We start from the raw sequence: 18,320 nt of genomic DNA on the forward strand, positions 1-18,320 counted from the left end.
AGTAAAAGACCAAAGGAGGGCCCGGCCTCTCTGGGTTTGGCATCTTTCTTACCTCAAGGAGTTAAAAGTCTGGGGCTGAGCGTGATCAACCAGATGGTCTTTAACAGCAACATGGTTCATATTGTTTAGATTATCCTCTTGCAAGTACCGTGCCCCGTTTACCTTTTATGGAATAAAGTGTGGAAAATTGACCACAGATGTAAGTAACCAAGAATGACGGGGAAGCTGTTGTTACCAGGCCTCCTCTTTTCTCTCCAACACGCCTGATCCCAAAGATAAAAATAAAGAGAGAAATGGGAGGCAGGCAGAGCCGTAACTTGCCTTACCTCGTGGCTCGGGTCTGAGCCACCGTGAGCCCTTTGCCGGACATTTCCATAAATCCACGGTTGGCCTCGAGACTCCTGTGCAGGCTACCCTCACACTCTGAGTTTCCAAGTGCCCTCCGGTTAAAATATCATACCACATAAGCAGTTTTTCCATCCTGTTTGGAAAGGCGGGGAGGGGGGGGCAAGTCTAACATACTGACGGGGAGCAGTTTTGGAGCCCTCGGTTCCCCAAAGGAGAGCAATGAGTGGCATTTTGCAGCCTTCTGCGCGGGTCAATTCTGCATTCCCATTGCTTTGATTGCTATCTCGGCTGCAAGCTGGGCCCAATTAATTAGAACTAGGCCCTCATTATTCCTGAGAATGTCTTTCTGAGCCTGACAGAAGAGTTGACTACCCAGAACGGGCCCAGCTAGGAAGGAGCTTGTTGAGACAGGCCTGTGCTTTCCTTTACGGCATGCTTTTTAGGATTAGACAGGCATTTATGCCTTTTTAAACCCTCAGAGGGATATTCTCCCACCAAAGTCATAAACTAGGTTTTATGAAGTCCCTTTGTTTTCTCCGTCTTCCTCCGTCCGGCACTCCATTGCCAAGGCCACGCTGGCTTTCACCTCTCATCCTTCTCTGTGCCACTCGCTGCCTTTGCCTGTGGCTGTGACCACCATCGGGTGATGGGACTTCTGCTTGCAGGTCAGCTCGAGGCAGGGAGGGCCAAGAGGGTCCCCGCACTCGGGGCACCGCCGTCTGCTCCGGGCCTCTGTAAAATGATTGCCGATCCTCGGAGCAGAAGACTGGGTTGCCCTCCCTTTACGAGGGGCCAACACGAGGTGGGCCCCAATCCTCTGCTCACTTGTATTCTCTGTCTTCTCATTCCCATCCATTTCAGCTCCACTCACTCCTTCCACCAGGCTCTCTGTCTGGAGCCCTGGCTCTGCAGTCAGGAAACTCCCCAACATCAGACATCTTGAACCCGTTCCTCATGCACTTTCCCAGAAACCCGGGCCTGTCTCTGGGACACGGCTTTCTTCCCACGCTTCCCTGGTTTTCCGTGCACACTTGTAGCTCACTGTCCTCCGTGACTCCTTTGAAACCTCGCCTCCTTTTAGGCTGATCAGCCCACTCCCATCTGTTACGAGCCCCTGGAAGCTTCTTGCTCACCGAGGACTTCAGCTCTTGGGGTTGTCACACACGCCCCTCCTCCCCATGAACGCAGCAGCCTCCTTACTGACCTGGCCACCAGCCGTGTACCTCCTCTGTCCTCTCTGCATCCACAGCTGCTCCATCCACTCCACCACGTGATTTCGCTCCCACGTTTGGACTCCCGAACGCTTGCCCTCTGAGCGTCCTCTCCCTGCCCACAACCTTCCACGTCACCATCTCTTAATTCCCAGGAAGACGTGCTCGCCAGCCTCTAGCTCCTGACCCTCTATTCTCCCAGACCCTCAGTCCTCCACACCCCAGCCCGGTCAATTGTGGATTATTTCAGCCACATTCTCCAGCATCCTCAGTTTTCCCCACCTCCACCCCAACTCCTTTTGTTTTTTCACTGTCCCAGCTGTGCAATCCCCAGCCTGAATCCACTCCCAAGGCCTTTTTTGCTGAGCCTGCCACAGGCCTGCTAAGAGCTGCTGGAGATAATCACATAATCTGCGTAAATGACTTGGGACAAACCCCTGACTCTAACATTACCCCAGCCCTCAGTGCCACCCCAATCCTTTCTCCTCAGTCAGCTCCTTTTTCCCCCTTATTCAGCAAATGTCTTGAAAATCCATCTACAGCACTGTGTTTTCGCAGTTTCTAATCATGTATCAAACTGCAGTCTGGCTTCTGCTCCCATTGAAATCGTTCCAGCAAAGGTTACCCGTGACCTCCCAACTTCCAAATTTTCTCTCTTCATTTCACATGATCTCTCTTCAGCTGTCAGCCTCTTGGAGTACTCCCCTTCCTTGTCTGTGACAGGCATCTCTCAGGGTTCCCCCTTCTCCTAACACTTCATCCGTTTTCTCCACGGACTATCCCTTTTCCTTGGTTCTTAAAACTTATTATTCCCTGAGTTCCCATCCTCTGCCCCCTCTCTCCTCACTTCTAGCCATGACCCTGATCCCACAACATAGGAAAAAACAAACAGGGTTGATCTTATCAAAGGTCACTTCTGAAAACATCCTTCCCATTCGACTCGGATGGGAAGGGAAACACGCTAGGTGACCGGTGGTGCTTAACGGTCGGTCTGCTTCTAAGATGACGGCATGGGTCTCAGGGCTGAAAAGTGTTCGTTTTGGTGGCAATAGCAAGTGCTGGTGCCTGTGGGCTCTGGATGGGCAAAGCCCCATGGCATCCGCGTAGGGTTTGCACTACCATGTTGGGTGTGAAATTCTCATAGGCCATCAGGGACGATGAATGGGCAGTTCCTAGAACTCGGAGAAGAGCTGCCATTTAAAAGCTGGCGTGTACAGTGGAAATGGTACTAGGTTTAGAGTTAGACATTATATTTCAAAACCTTTTTTCCTCTTACCAGTTATGTGACCTTGGGCAACTGAGTTCTCTCCTGGCTGTATCTCAGTGTTTTCATTTGCAAAATAGATGACATTATCTTCTACCCAGGATTAGGGGTAAAGCACATCTTAGGAAGATGTTATGATTTGCTAGCCTTAATTCAGTAGGATGATTGAACTGATATAGTGGTGTTCTCTTAGGTCACCATTAAGCTGACAGCTCACCCCAAATTACTGAATAATCCTCCTTTTTGGCGCTAGCATCAAGAGTCGAGGAGAGAGTGAGCAGAACTGGTCCCTGTTCTCAAACCGGTTGAAACCACGCACCGTGCCGTTAGAGCCATTTCAGTCATAATATCTGATCCAGGTTTCATTGAGGTTGGGGAGCAGGAGTTCTGGAGATAGAGAGATCAGTGTGGGATGGAGTAGATGGGACAAGTGGCCTGGGAGAACCTTCGGCTGCCTGGAATAGAATGTCCTGTTAGTATAAAGCAAGTAATGTGTGATAGTCATAGGCTTCTGTTAAAGTTAGGTGAGGGAATTAAAATTGATGCCAAAGGCCCCAGGGAGTCACTAAATATTTTTGAGTGAGAACATGCAAACTATGTTTTAGGAAGATGAGTTTAGCTTCCTCATGTATAAGACATTTTTGATTGGGGGGGTGGGGCCAGGGAGGACATTAGACAGATGGTTTCAGAGCCAGACCCTGATCTGAGGAAGTACAGGCTTAGGTTGGGAAGGAAAGGATGGGAGTGCAAACTATTTCAAAAAAAAACTATGAAAAGCATTAGTGACAGTTTTCATATTGGTGATTCCAGTGTGTGTTTTCCAACACTGTCAAGCAATAATCCAATTCTCAGTGGCCACTGACCAGATGGATGTCCTACAATTCAACCCTATTCTAATACTGTCTACCTGGAGGTAGCCTCACAGGTTAAGGTCTCAGTTTTACAAGGCTGTCCCCCCTCCCCCACCCTCACTTTAGATGCCAATTTCAAGTCCAGGTTGTTACCTGTGTCTCTGACCCACTATACACTGAAGGCTCCCACAAACCCCTCCTCAGGTTCAAGTAATTTGCTAGAGTGACTCACAGTACTCAGGAAAACGGTTTGCTTACTAGATTACCCATTTATGAAGGGTACAGCCCGGGGACAGCCAGATGGAAGAGATGCTTAGGGCAAGGCGTGTGAGAAGGGGTGCAGAGCGTCCACACCCTCACTGGGTGTTCCACTCTCCCAGTACCTGCACATGTTTACAGAATGGAAGCTCTCTGAACCCCATCCTTTTTCAGGTTTTTACGGAGGCTTCATTACATACGCTTGATTGATTAAATCACTGGCCATTGGTGATTGAACTTAATCCCCAGCCCCTCTCCCCTCCCATGAGGTCAGGGGGTGAGGATAAATTCCAACCCTCTAATCTAGTAGTAGGTTCCCCTGACAACCAGCCCCTATCCTCATTAACATAAACTCACCCCATTAGCATAAATTCAGGTGTGATCGAAAGAGGCTTGTTATGATATAAAACTTGTATTGCTTTTATCAGTTAGGAAGTTCCAAGGGTTTTCAGAGCTCTGTACCAGAAGTGGGGATGAAGACCAAATATATATTTCCTTTTGTAAATCATAGTATCACAGAGATGGAAGTACAAAATGACTTAAAAGTAACTTCAACTTTTCCAAAACTCCTATAGGGGGTATTATGAAAATGAAGGAGAAACTTTTGTATATGGTAAAATATACATAACAGAAATTTTAGCCATTTTCACCATTTTTAAAGTGCAAAGTTCAGTGGCATTAAGAACATTCACACTGTTGTGCTCCCATCACCACAAGAGGAGAAACTTTTACAGCAATTTGATATCCGTGCACCATCTGAGCATGTGATCACTGTGCTTGCATTTTGTATGTTCTGTTATTTCAACATTTTCTAGTCATTTATTTTATCATATATTGCAGAGTATCAGTCTGCAATGATTTGAAAATTAAAAAAAAAAGAAACTGGTGCTTTTCTTCAGATTGCTTGAGAAACACTCTCCTAAAGGAATGATAAATGTGCTTGTGGGTGGGGGGTGGGGGGGATAAACTGGGATTGACATATGCACACTACGATATATAGAACAGATAACTAATAAGGACCTACTGTAGAGCATAGGAAACCCAGTACTCTGTAATGACCTATATGGGAATAGAATCTAGAAAAGAGTGGATATCTGTACATGTATAACTGATTCACTTTGCTGTACAGCAGAAACTAACACAACATTGTAAATCAACTATACTCCATAAAAATTAATTAAAAAAAAAAAAGGTATAGGGCTTCCCTGGTGGCGCAGTGGTTGAGAGTCCGCCTGCCGATGCAGGGGACACAGGTTCGTGCCCCGGTCCGGGAAGATCCCACATGCCGCGGAGCGGCTGGGCCCCTGAGCCATGGCCGCTGATCCTGCGCGTCCGGAGCCTGTGCTCCGCAACGGGAGAGGCCACAACAGTGAGAGGCCACGTACCGCAAAAAAAAAAAAAAAAAAAAAAAAAAAAAAAGGTATAGAGTCCTTGGGAAGGAGGAGGTGAGCTATTGGAAGCTCTGCCCTCCTCTGCCGGGCAAGGTCCTATTCATTCTCGAAGCTCAACTCCTGGGTCCCTTCGTCTGAGAAACCTTCTCTTCTCAGCCTCCCCACAAACTCCCAGAGCTCACCAGAGGTTAATCAGCCTGCACGTTGCTGCTGTCCCGTGGACTGGCCGTCGTGTCACTGTGTAGACTGGCCATCTTGGTGGTCATCCTGCTAGAATATGAGCTCTGCACGGAGACCGTGGCCCTTTCATCTCTATGTCCACATTGCCCTGCACACAGTAGGTGCTCAGTGAAGGTTTGTTCACCAGAATTAAATTAAATTGAATTTAGAGAGCAGACCTGGAGGGTGGATATAGAGAGGATGACATGGGGGGTGAAAAAGAAGAGCATCAAGGCCATGCTTGGTACCAAGTCTCCTTTGAGAAGGAGGAGGCCGTTCATCTGAAGAAGACATGTGGGGAAGACACCGAAGCTGAAGCACAGAAATGGAGTTGGGCAGCCTGTGTGGGGAATGTGCTGGGGAGGCAGAGAGGAAGAGGAAAAGACGGCAGCGCACTTCTTCCCATTCACGCTTTGACCTTGTACTTCTGCTGAAGCATTCATCACAGTTTCATCAATATCCAATCATCAGATATACTTCAACCCTTGTCACTCATTTATTCATTTATTCAACAAACACCCACCAGGGGCCTACTTTGTGTCCAGCTTTGTGCTACAAACTTTGCTTAATAACCCTAACCCCTGAACACCCTTTCAAGGTAGATATTATTGTCTCCATGTCACAGGAGAAGCTGAGGAGGTTGAGTTATTTGCCCAAATCAAGGCAGCTAATCAGTGGCAGATCAGATTTTGAACCCAGGGCTTTAATCCCTCCTGCCTTGCATAAGGTCATGAGGCTGGTGCCCAATAAGTGTTTGTTGGATCAATTCCAGAAAACTTTGGACCAACATGGAAAGAAAGAGGAAAGAAGAGGCAGTTCAGGGTTAGGGATTGGCTCATCCAGTTTAGGGGAAGATTGAGAAAGAATGGGGTGAGGGTAGGCACCATGGAGCCTAGAATGACTGACGACCCAGGAAAAGAGAGGCTGTAAGTAAGAGTGTGTTTAGGATGGAGAGTGGACAGGTTTGGGGATGCGGCAGAGGAGACTCTGCTAGTGCTGACCCTGGGGCACTTAATGAACGGTAACCCTTCTGGAGCCCCTCTCCTGATTTCTGACCTGAAGGTGTCCTCATGCCCTCTTCTCTCTCAAGACATGAGGATGAATGGGGTATGCGACCATTTCTTGGCCAATGATTCTGCTGATTCTCCTCCAAAACCACATGGCGTGAGTGGAAGGAGGTCCAGCTGTCTCTGTAGGGAGGAGCCTTTGGTACAGACCCTCACTGAGTTTACCAATGACCCATTCCTGCCTACGGACTTTACTCTTCTGATTTAGTCCTCAGGCTTCTCCTCTAAGAGGTGGTAGAAACGTGATTGAATTAACCAACTTTGGTTCTTGCTCTAATGGGGACACGAAGTAGGTGTCTAGTCTAACTCACCCATCCCCCTTCTTTGGAAATGACAGCACCGGAGGCCCAGCTGAAGGGACAGGCCTGTGAGGCCATATTTTAAACCTTGTTTGGATCTCTGACCTAAGACCAGCCAATCCATGTCAGTGCTTTGCAGTCAACTCTAAAGGTTTTCTGAAGTCCATACCGTGGCCCGTCCTCTCTACTTGTGTTGGCCTAGGCTACAACTCCCACCTCATTTCCTGGCATCCTCCCCTTGCTTTCTCTGTTCCAGCTCTACTGACTTCCTTGTTCCCTTTACAGGACAAGTAAATTTCCATCCCAAAGCCTTTTAACTTTCTGTTTCCTCTTCCTGAATGTTCCTCCCGCCATGTGTTTGTATATCCGGCTCCTTCACGGTCACTCAAATCTCTGTTAAAATTCTCCCCTCCCGCCCAGGGCCATGACCACCGATTTAAAAATAGCACTTCCTGTTTCCCTTTATCCCATTGCCCTGCTCTGTGCTCCCTTACAACCTATCTTTGCTGCCCTAACATATATGCTTGCCTTTTCCTTGTCTCTCCCCTTCATAGAACTTAAACCTCCTTGAGGAGGAGTTTGTCTTGTTCATCGCTGTGTCCTCGCAGCACCTAGAAACCTAGAACAATTCTTAACAATTGCATGTGCTCAATTAATATTTGCCGGATGAATGAAAGTGACGAGCTTCTCTCTCAGGATCTGAACTAAGGACACAGTGACTTTCTTGGTTGGAGAGAGGTTCTGGCCCCGTGGGTCGGTCAGGCTTGGGCTGACAGCCATGCTCGTCACATGTAAGCCTGGGAAGTTGGTCAAGATCAAAAGAGAAGCTAGGGAGAGAGAGAGTCCAGGTGTCAGAGAAGGTTTCACTGCCTGGGGGATTCTCTTTCCCATTGTGGCCTGACTGTATTTGTATTGGGGTTTGTGTTTGTTTCGTCCAATGGACTTGTCTGGGTATCTGTATTAGTTTTCTCTGACTGCATAATGAATTATCAAAAAGTTAGCAGCTTAAAGCAGCACCCATTCATTATCTCACAGTTCTATAGGTCAGAAGTCTGGGTGGGCTGGCTTCTTTGCTCAGGGTCTCAGACTGAAATCAAGGAATTGGCAGGACTGGCCCCTTATCTGGAGGCCCGGGGAAGATTTCACTTCCAAGCTCATTCAGCTCGTTGGCAATCTTCAATTCCTTGCGGTTGTAGGACTGAGTTACTGAGTTGTATTTCCTTGCTGGCTTTTGGCAGGGACTGCTCTTAGCTCCCAGAAGCTACTCCCAGTTCCTTGCCGTGTGGCCTCTCCATGTCAGCAACAGAGAGCCCCCCACAAGCTCTCTGAATTCCTCTTCTGCTACCAGCAGGAGAAAACTCTGCTTTTAAAGCACTCATGTGATTAGGTGAGGCTCACCCAGATAATCTATTGATTAACTCACAATCAACTAACCAGTACCCTTAATTACATCTGCAAAATCCCTTTTGCCTCGTAACCTGAGATTATCAGGACATGATATCTCATCCTATTCACAGTCCTAGCTTCAGGACAGAAAATCTTGAGGGCCCATTTTAGGATTCCGACTACCACAGTATTTATTTTATTAATTTCCTTTAATTCGTTAGCTTGAGGGAATGGTGGAAGAGGGGTCTGTTTCTTGCAACTAAAGAGCAATGGCCATAATCCAAATGGCCTAGGCTTTTGTGGGCAAGGGGATGGTTTGCAGTTATAAACTTTGTCTTCTTAACCTCTGCTAAATTGTGGTTCTTTATTTTTCCTCTGGAATAGAGTTCAGTGTAGAGATGTGAAAGATTAGACCATCTGCCATACTTCAGATGCCAGAAGTAATGAAAATAGCCCCTTGCCTCTAAACTCTCGGGTAGAAAACTTTTTTTTTTTTAATGCCTTTCCTTGAGGATCGCTCTCTAAGTGAGATCATTGGTGATCCTGAGCTTTTTCCCATGACTTAATTGATGAGGAGAGGACCGTCCAGCTATAGCTTACAGAATACATTGGGGGTAATTGGCTTAAAGCCTACAGGCTCTTGTTGAAATGAGTGGTTTTGGTTAAAGCACACCATGAAGCCGAGAAGTATTATGTACGTATATTTTCTTTTTTTAAATAAATCTATTTATTTATTTTTGGCTGTGTTGGGTCTTCGTTGCTGAGCACAGGCTTTCTCTAGTTGCGGCGAGTGGGGGCTACTCTTTGTTGCAGTGCGTGGGCTTCTCATTGTGGTGGCCACAACTCTTTGTTGCGGAGCACGGGCTCTAGGCACGCGGGCTTCAGTAGTTGTGGCACGCAGGCTCAGTAGTTGTGGCTCACGGACTCTAGAGCGGAGGCTCAGTAGTTGTGGTGCATGGGCTTAGTTGCTCCGCAGCGTGTGGAATCTTCCTGGACCAGTGATCGAACCTGTGCCCCCTGCATTGGCAGGCGGATTCTTAACCACTGCACCACCAGGTAAGTCCTGTACGTATATTTTCGTCTTGAGGTATTATCAAGGAATTCCACAGAGAAGGGAATAAACTATGGTTTGGTAATAAAAAAATTTTTTTAAGAAAAATGCAAGATGTAAACTCTGTTTCCTGCAAATGTAAATCAGAGCAAGTTTTATAGCCTTTCGTGACTCAGAGAGAGGTCACTGACCAAATCTGCTGAGGGAGGCAGGCTAAAACAAAAACGGCTACATTTTTATGACTTTTTTTTCTCCCTGCCGCTGTTAGCTCTTCATTTGCCCAATGTAACACAATTTTCCAGGAAATCGGAGGTATGGAATTGCTATCCAGTTCACTGCCTGGCTTCAAAAAAATGTATCGTCAGAGCTGAGTGTCAAGACGTAGTAAATTGGGGGGATTTGAGGGAGAAAGCATACTTTGTGGCAAATTGCTGGCAGGTTGAACAATCGTGAGATTATAGAATCAGAGAGGCTCAGAGTCAGAAGAATCCTCACCCCTCGTAGCCTAGTCCAAGCCTTCTTTGATGCATGGACCAACTCAGCAGCGTGGAGACAGGAGGTCATCAGCTCTGCTGGATCCTACTGACGTGGGTCAGTAGAAAGAGGAGTCATAGCAAGGAGTGAGAAGAGGAAAGAAGGCAGCAGCTATGAATGAAGATAAGGAATCCTAGATCTTGGGTAGTGCCTGGTGCTGCTGGGGGACCTGGCACTTTTGAGCCTCAGTGTCGATTAGAGATCGTGATGCCTAGTTAGCAGGATTGTTACAGAATCAAATAAGATGCACGTGTCAGCTTTGTAAAGCATTAAGCAAATGTAAGTGATTGTATGATAGGAGCACTATTAACAGGAAGACATTGAGGTTCCCACCTAGGATGGTGGATGACCTAAAAAAGAGGAACGCGGAGCCCAAGACAGGTACAGGAAATGCAGGGAGAGACATTGTGTTTTCAAGGCCAATAAATCTAACTCTAGGAGCTTGAAGCTGCTTTAAAAAGGGAGGAAGGGACAACCGTTGTGCAGGACAGAAGCCTCAGGCCCTAGACAGAAACCCAGGTCGAGCTCTCGGGAGTGCATCCTAAGAGCAGAGCTCTAACAAGCTACCCACCAGGCTCCCTGAGAAACCAGATGGGAAGCTTGAGTCTGAGAACCTGAGGGGACAAGAGCCTGCCCCAAAGCTTCATGAGGTAGAAGGCAGAGGGCTGCCACAGCCCCTGAATGAAATAAAGGCAGTTTCCATAGCCATTGGGAAATTATCCAGGTGTTTTGTGATTCTTGTGGACTTATCTTCTTAAAAGCATCCATCACAAACTGTTTTTTCTCTTGGGTGACGCTTTTCCCCTGCAGATGTAGGATTCAAAGATAGAAAGCTGAACTCTTGGCTTTTGGCAATAACAGGGTCAAGTATATTCGTTCATTTCTTTATTCAACGAGCATCTGTGATGCCTGCTCTTGTTCAACCCTGTTCCAGACCTGGGGAATCAGAGATGCAGCCTAGTGGGTATCAGATAGGAGCACATAGGTACTTGGATGGAAGCAGGTGTGGCATAATTTTTGATTCCCCTCCCCGTGCCCTCAGCCAACAGTGATTTCATATAGGGACCATTGCTGCTGATTTCTGTCCCTGAGACCTTGCTTCCGGACTTTCTTCCCCTCCTCTACCTTCAAGCTCTAGCTTGAGCCCTGCTTCTCCTCCAAAGCACTGCCAGATCTTCTCCAGCAGGTGGATCACCACTTGCTTGTTGTCTGTGCCCCGAGTTTCCTGTCATGTGATCTCACTCCTGCTTGCCTCCTCCTTTCAGCGTGGTTTGATAGTCCTGAGCCTGGCTTGGTGGGGGCTTGTTGAAGCCCCCTCCACCCCCACGCCGAGCCTAGAGGTCGTCACTTACGGCACTGTGTGTTTTGAATTTCCTGCCCCCGACTTCTCTCTGCTCATAGTTTCCCCACAGAGTGGGGCATGTCGGTGTTGCCCCCAAGTGGTATGTACTTGGCAGAAGTGGAATTCACATTGTCAATGGGAACAGCTGTGGGTGAGGCGTGGAGTCATAGCAGGGTCCTCCAGACAGCACCATGAGCCACAGTTCAAGGGCCAAGAAGAGACAGGCCCCCACTAACAAAGGTGTGGGGGACCAGGAACGGGCAGCTCAGATGATTATCACCCTGTGCTTGCAATGACTCAACCGATTTTTATGTATAATGGCTCTGGCCCATGTGTCTTAAAGGTATTTTACAGTCTCTGGCTTTCTGGTTGAAGAAAGAAGCCACTGGCTGTTGCCACCTAGGTGAACCTTGAGGCATTCTGACCGCTAGCCCTGGCCTGGGGGAAGAGAAAGCAGCTGGGATGAGGTAGAACCAGGACAGGAAGTTCAGGATTTCAAGATCATGTGAGTGACTGGAGTAGTGCCTGGTGGCCTGTCTAGGATGGAGCAGTCCTGCAGTGTGAGTGGAGGTGAGAGGTCCTGTCCTCCAAGGAAGGGACTGGCAGAGTGGTCAAATAGGCTGTGGGCTAGGGGAGGGGCGTGCTTCAAGAAGGGAGCTAAACATCGTGGTGGTTTAACTTAGTGATGGGGTCTGGGGAAAACTTACTGCAGTTGCATGTACTTATTCACCGAGGCCCCCTGGATACTCAGTGTCTCAGTTAAGATCCCTGCACACTCAAATTGTGTAACTCAAGTACAGTTTAATAAAGCGTTTATCTAAAAGAAGTGAGCTAAGTATACTCCCTCCTGGGGCTAGTAATCATAGGGAGCTGTTACCACTCCTGGGCCTGAGTGATTACCGAATTTCAGAGATAGAAAAAATGGTGCGAGGAGGGCCACCCAACAGACAGGCGATGGCGACGCCACCGCAAGGGAATTAGGAAATAAATAACCCCAGCTCCCCTCTCTCTCCTGGCATTCCTGGGCCACTTCCCATTGGTCTAACTTAAGCTGAAGGCAGAAGGCACAAGACAGGTGTGCCCACTAATGCAGCCATTCCTGGGCAGGGAGAGGGTGGGGAACGATGGATCTGGAGGGGCCAACAGTAAGCTTTTGCCGCATAACCAATTCTGGATCCTTCCTTCTGAGGGGAGTGGCACTACCAATATCCTATCTGCCCTAGTAAAGCGAGGCTCAGGATTCAGGTGAGGTGAGCCTCAGGCTAAAAATCTCTGTTGTTTAGAGTTGACAGGAGCTGAGAAAAGAGGGTCTGGCACTGTACCTTTAAAATAACAGCTTGCTCCATACATACGGGGGCCATATGTCCTCAATTTTCCAAGACAGTCTCAATTTCAAATATTCTGTCCCATTTTGCCCAAAAGAATACTGGCACTTGTCAGATCGCATGTTCCAATTTTTGATTCAGAAAATATGGTCACTGTATCCCTATACCACAACAAATGCCAGATGGTTTAAAGAGCTAATTTTTTTAATGGTATACTTATCCCAATTGTTGAGAAAAGACAATTTTCTGACTATTGAAGCCATTGAAGAAATTATCAGTGACAAGTTTGAGGGCTCCAATTACATTTTTAAAAAATCGCCTTTTTTTCTTTTTTTGTACAAAGAAAATCAACAAAACTAAAAGGTAAAAAGAGAAGCAACAGATTGGGGAAGTAGTCACGATAAACATAACAGCTAAAACTTACCATCCAGACACTTTGGGGAGTTTTATATAAATCTTCAAGGGCACAATCAAGACTTCATTGGACAGATGGTCAAAGGATACGAGGAGATGATTCACACAAGAGAAACATTCACTGTAAACACATCCCAGGGAGGTAATTTAACATATTCAAGTTAAAACAACTACGAGTTACCATATCACACCTATTTACATGATCAAAAATAAATAAAAGCTATAAAATGTAACATGAACAGGGCTTTGTGGGAACATATTCTTTGCAGAAGGCATTAAAAATTATCTCTTTTTTTCTCTTCCTAGAGAACAGTATGGTGCTATGTAAAATAGATCACAAAAGCAACCCTTGACTCTGACGCAACAATTCCACCTTTGGAAATACATCCCAAGGAAATAACATTAGAAAAAAAAAAGTATACTATATATATATACCCTTGAACAACATGGGTGTGAACTGCATGGGTTCACTCATATCCAGATTTTTTTCAATAAATATGTACTGCAGAACTACACTGCAGTAGGTAGAATCCACAGATGCAAAAGTACAAATACCAAGGGCTGACTGGAAAGTTATATTCAATTTTTGACTAAGTGGAGGGTGGATACCTCTAATTGCCATGGTGTTCAAGGGTCAACTGTATATCTACACACACACACATACATACACGTATATAGTTTTACCTACACGGAGACAACCCAATTCACCAACAATTGTGTGATGATTTAACTATAATAGTCTAGGATAAATAAGTATTATACTATTAAAATACCAAATATGTTCACTTTGTAAACATGAGGGAAGATATATTTAAAAATGATAAGCTTCAAAGAAGTACAGTGAAACTGGCAGTAATGATGTAGCCATGTGAAAGCTAGTTTTGTCCAATTGTAAGGATCAGCTAGGAATCTAAAATGGGCAGTTCATCAGTTTTCTAAGGTAAAAGTGTATTCTGTGGTTTCTGGCTCATTGTTCATTATTGCTGGTTTTAGACATTCTGAATGTAGCCCGGTGTACCATAAAAATAATGAGAAAAGTAAGAACACGGTCTGACTCCTATAGGTTGTAGATTAAGTGTCGGGGGTGATGCTGGCTGCTTCTTTGAATGGATCTCTGTACAGAAGGGGTAGCTGCTTCCTATCTAGCATTGTATTCCTCGGCTGTGGAACCCTCTGCTCTCTGTCTCTTTTCTCTCCCTCCTGAATATGACCCATGAATACCCACACACCTGGTTCTGACAGGTGATGAGATTCCTTCTATGTGGTACTCAAATCCTCAAACATAACTATTTAAACTCAACCATGAAGTCGCTTCAGGTTTATCTATATAAAGATCAATCTAGTTACTACCCCCCACTGCAGGAAAAAAAGCAAGTCAATCTCTAGTGTATATTTTTGTGGTATTTTTAAAGCCTTAAATGCTAATCTGTTAAAAAAAATAAGGGAGCGGGTAGAGACACAGATGTAGAGAATAAACGTATGGACACCAAGGGGGGAAAGTGGCATGGGGGTGTGGGTGGGATGAACTGGGAAATTGGGATTGACATATATACACTAATATGTATAAAATGGATAACTAATAAGGACCTGCTGTATAAAAAAAGAAATAAAATAAAAATTTTTTTAAAAAGGGGAGGGGCTTCCCTGGTGGCGCAGTGGTTGCGAGTCCGCCTGCCGATGCAGGGGACACGGGTTCGTGCCCCGGTCCGGGAAGATCCCACATGCCGTGGAGCGGCTCGTCCTGTGAGCCATGGCCGCTGAGCCTGCGCGTCCGGAGCCTGTGCTCCGCGACGGGAGAGGCCACAACAGTGAGAGGCCTGCGTACCGCAAAAAAAAAAAAAAAAAAAAAGGGGGAGCAGGGTGGGGAGTTCATTATGCAAATGTGACACTTACAAATGCCAATCCCCATGTTCCTCCTATAAACCTGCAGCCAGTGTGTAGCCGACTCCTCGATCTCTGGGAACAGGGAGAGAGGGACCAAGGCACACTGCTGAACCCTGAGCCCTGTAGGTGGTGTCCCAGTCTGCTTTGGTGACTTGACTTCCTCTGGGAAACCCAGGTCCCACTGGCACCTTGCTCGATAAGACAGTGGCTCCCATAAATGTGTAATAAGTTCTTGTACGCAGACCCCTTGAGAGTGTTCATGGAAATTCCACATTTCATTTTCTGTGTAACCTCGAGGAAAGCACTTGAAACCTGAATTCTCATAGCAGAAAAAACCTGAGAGAGGAGGCCGAGGACAGTTTGTGTGAGTGCTGTGAGTTCAAGTTACCCATCAAAAAGACCACTCCTGGGGCTTCCCTGGTGGCGCAGTGGTTGAGAGTCTGCCTGCCGATGCAGGGGACATGGGTTCGTGCCCCGGTCCGGGAAGATCCCACATGCTGTGGAGCGGCTGGGCCCGTGAGCCATGGCCACTGAGCCTGCGCGTCCGGAGCCTGTGCTCTGCAGCGGGAGAGGCCACTACAGTGAGAGGCCCGCGTACCACACACACACAAAAAAGACCACTCCTGGTTTTCAAGGAATGAGCATAAGTTTTGAAGTCAGCTGGACCACTGTTCTGATCCTAACTGATGCCTCGTTGCCTCTCTTCCTGATACAGAAACTGTTAATGATGGTATCTACCTCTTGCAGTGGCTGTGAGTTAAAATTAAATAATCTTGTAAAGCATGTAAATGAATGTATGGTACAAAATAAACCTTCCATAAGCATTAGTTCTCTTCCCCTTCTCTCACCCGATAGGGCATCCTGCATACAGGAGGTACTTGGTTTATCATGTATATACATTGTAATTGAGTCACATGTACAGAGCGACAGCCTGATTCACTTACCACACAACAGAGATAACCAAACACAGAGAATGTGCTCTCCCTTGGTCATATTGGGGCATGGCCAGGTACCAAAAAGGCAGGAGGAAGGCAGAAAGGGATGGGACTTGGATCTGACTCTTCCTCGGGGAAAGGATTGCACTCAGATTACTGGTCCACATGCTAGCAGTGAAGATGCAGTCTGTCCAGCATGGGATACAGTAATCTCTGATCACCGTCCCCCAAAACCAACAGCAACAAAGAAGTGCCCAAAATGAAGTAGTACGATGTCCCAATGGGTAGACGGAGCACAACAACAGGAACTTGGGGGAAACGACGCTCAGATGTGTAGAAAAGCAGATGGTAGGCTTGGGACACTTTTAGCCCCAGACACTAGGTAGGGGTACTTGGGCAGGGCTCTGGGATGGGGTGCCAGGCAGATTCTTGGACAGGGTTTCATCAACAGGGACCAAAGCAGAAGGTCAATAATAAGAACTTTGCTAAGGGTCTAGGTAACGAACTCCATCCGGTACTGGAATGAAGCACTGTCTGGGGTCAGATGATGATGCTCTTGAGCCCAGGACAGTCTCAGGTCAAGGTGGAATCCTAGAAACTGGGGCAGGACTGAGTTACAGATGAGGGTCAGTTGATCTGAGTCATGGGGATGGGATGGGATGCAGCAGCTGGGAGCCAGTGTGGGCCAAACACTGTTCTTCTTGAAAGCGGACTCACTTGCTGCCACTTGGTTAAACTTTGGGCTCATCTCCGCAGATGTCAGTGGACATTGCTCCCGAGTTCTCTGGGGGTGACCTAGAAGGTTCCCTTTCCCTGTTCCTTTCCCTTTTTTTCTCTCCCCAGCTTATCTAACTCCATGTGGGTAACATTTAGCCAAGAAGCTCTATCAGGATTTTGGTGAAAGGAGGGAACTGTAGGTAATGGAAAGTTATCCTCGGTGTATTATAGTTGCTTTAATTTGGGTTTAGTCATGATGTTTAATTCGTTTTGAAATCTGAAATCTCGCTAAAGCAAATTTTATGTTTAGCAGAAGGGACACAGATTCAAGATGGCCATGAGGCGCCATTTACAGCCCCCTCTTGGAAGCAGCCCTCCCTGACTTTCTGTTGAAAGGCTCCCTCGTGGACTTGCCCTCGCTCTTTTCCTCATGACCACAGATGCTAGCTCTGCATTGTCTCCCTTCCTCTTGGTGCATTATACTTTCCAGCTAGACCAGTGGGTTTTTTTATGGGGCGATTTTTCCTGCCAGGGGACATTAGGCAATGTCTGGAGACATTTTTGGTTGTCAGGACTGGGGGCGGGGGCGGGGGCGGATGCTCTTGGCATCCTGGGTAGATTACGGCCAAGATTCTATGGCGCACCCTACAATGCACAGGACAGCCCCGCAACAAAGACTTATCCAGTCTGAAACATCAATAGTGCCTCTGGTGAGAAACCCTGGGCTAGATTGTAAGCATGTTATGAGCTGACGTGGTGTCTTCGATTCTGGCAAAATAATAATCACCACTAGCAGCTAACATTTATCAATTTCTTACTGTGTGCCAGGCATTGTTCCAAACACTTCCTACATATTAGCTCATTTAATCTTTTTTGTTAGGAATTATTGTTATCCCGTTTTACAAATGGGAGACCTGAAACATGAGAAAATTAAGTAACTTACCCAAGATCACACAGCTAGTAGCTGGTGAAGCCACTCACTAGTAGTAAAAATAGTAATCCTAGTAGCAGCAGAATTTTTATTAATTTTTATTGAGCCAAGGGCTTTGTATATTTTATTTCATCTTTGCCAGGACCTCATGGAATAGAAATCTTATAAGATGCATTTCAGATTTGCGGAAACTCTCTCGGTGGAACTTGCCTTGTTTTTATGAATGTGTATGTTTTTAAAATGAGTGTTCATCTCCCCCACTATACTGTAATCCTAAGAATGCAAGGATCTTACTGCTCCCTTGCTCCCCGGGTGGTTCCACCGTTCAGCTTTAGGTCTGGCAATAGTGCGCACTCCAAAAGAGATTAAGGGACAAGGGAATGAAGTGGCAGAGTGTTCGATGCCCATAGATGGACCTGTTGAGACCTAGCTGTGGCTTGGCAACTGTGCCATGTTTTCTCTTCCCTGGAGCTTTCCCGTGATTCTTTCCCTCCACTGGACCTCAAAGCTGCCCTGTGAGAGGATCTGGTCCTTATCACCATATAGAGTCCAAAAAGTATTGGGGATGGGCTGAGAGTATCCACTGTCTGGGCTCTCCTGAGCTTTGTCAAAACAAGCAGGAGCGTCTGATTGTTTATAGGAGCTTAAAAAAAAAAAAAAAAAATCATGACTGTGTTAAACCCAAGATTTTCAGGCACCTTTGGAAGTTTTTACAACCTGCTCTCAGAGGAGAGATGGGCTTTCTTGTGGCTAGATACTCATGTCCCTACCTAATGAAATTTGATGACACATGACGCTAGGTAGAGATACTTCTTTTTCCTTCTGATATCTGGATATTTTCAGAACTTAGATAATTTTATCCTATTTATATCAAACATGCAGGTAACTCTAGA

The 18,320-nt window shown here is 46.5% G+C and overlaps 1 protein-coding gene across 1 annotated transcript in view; it reads left to right on the plus strand.

Moving 5' to 3' along the window:
• The window catches only part of PARVA (parvin alpha), a 179,387-nt gene that overhangs the window by 63,031 nt on the left and 98,036 nt on the right, over positions 1–18,320 (plus strand). The gene's annotated exons all lie outside the window — the stretch shown is intronic.

This window comes from Delphinus delphis, chromosome 8, assembly GCF_949987515.2.
Source record: "Delphinus delphis chromosome 8, mDelDel1.2, whole genome shotgun sequence".
NCBI lineage: Eukaryota > Metazoa > Chordata > Mammalia > Artiodactyla > Delphinidae > Delphinus > Delphinus delphis.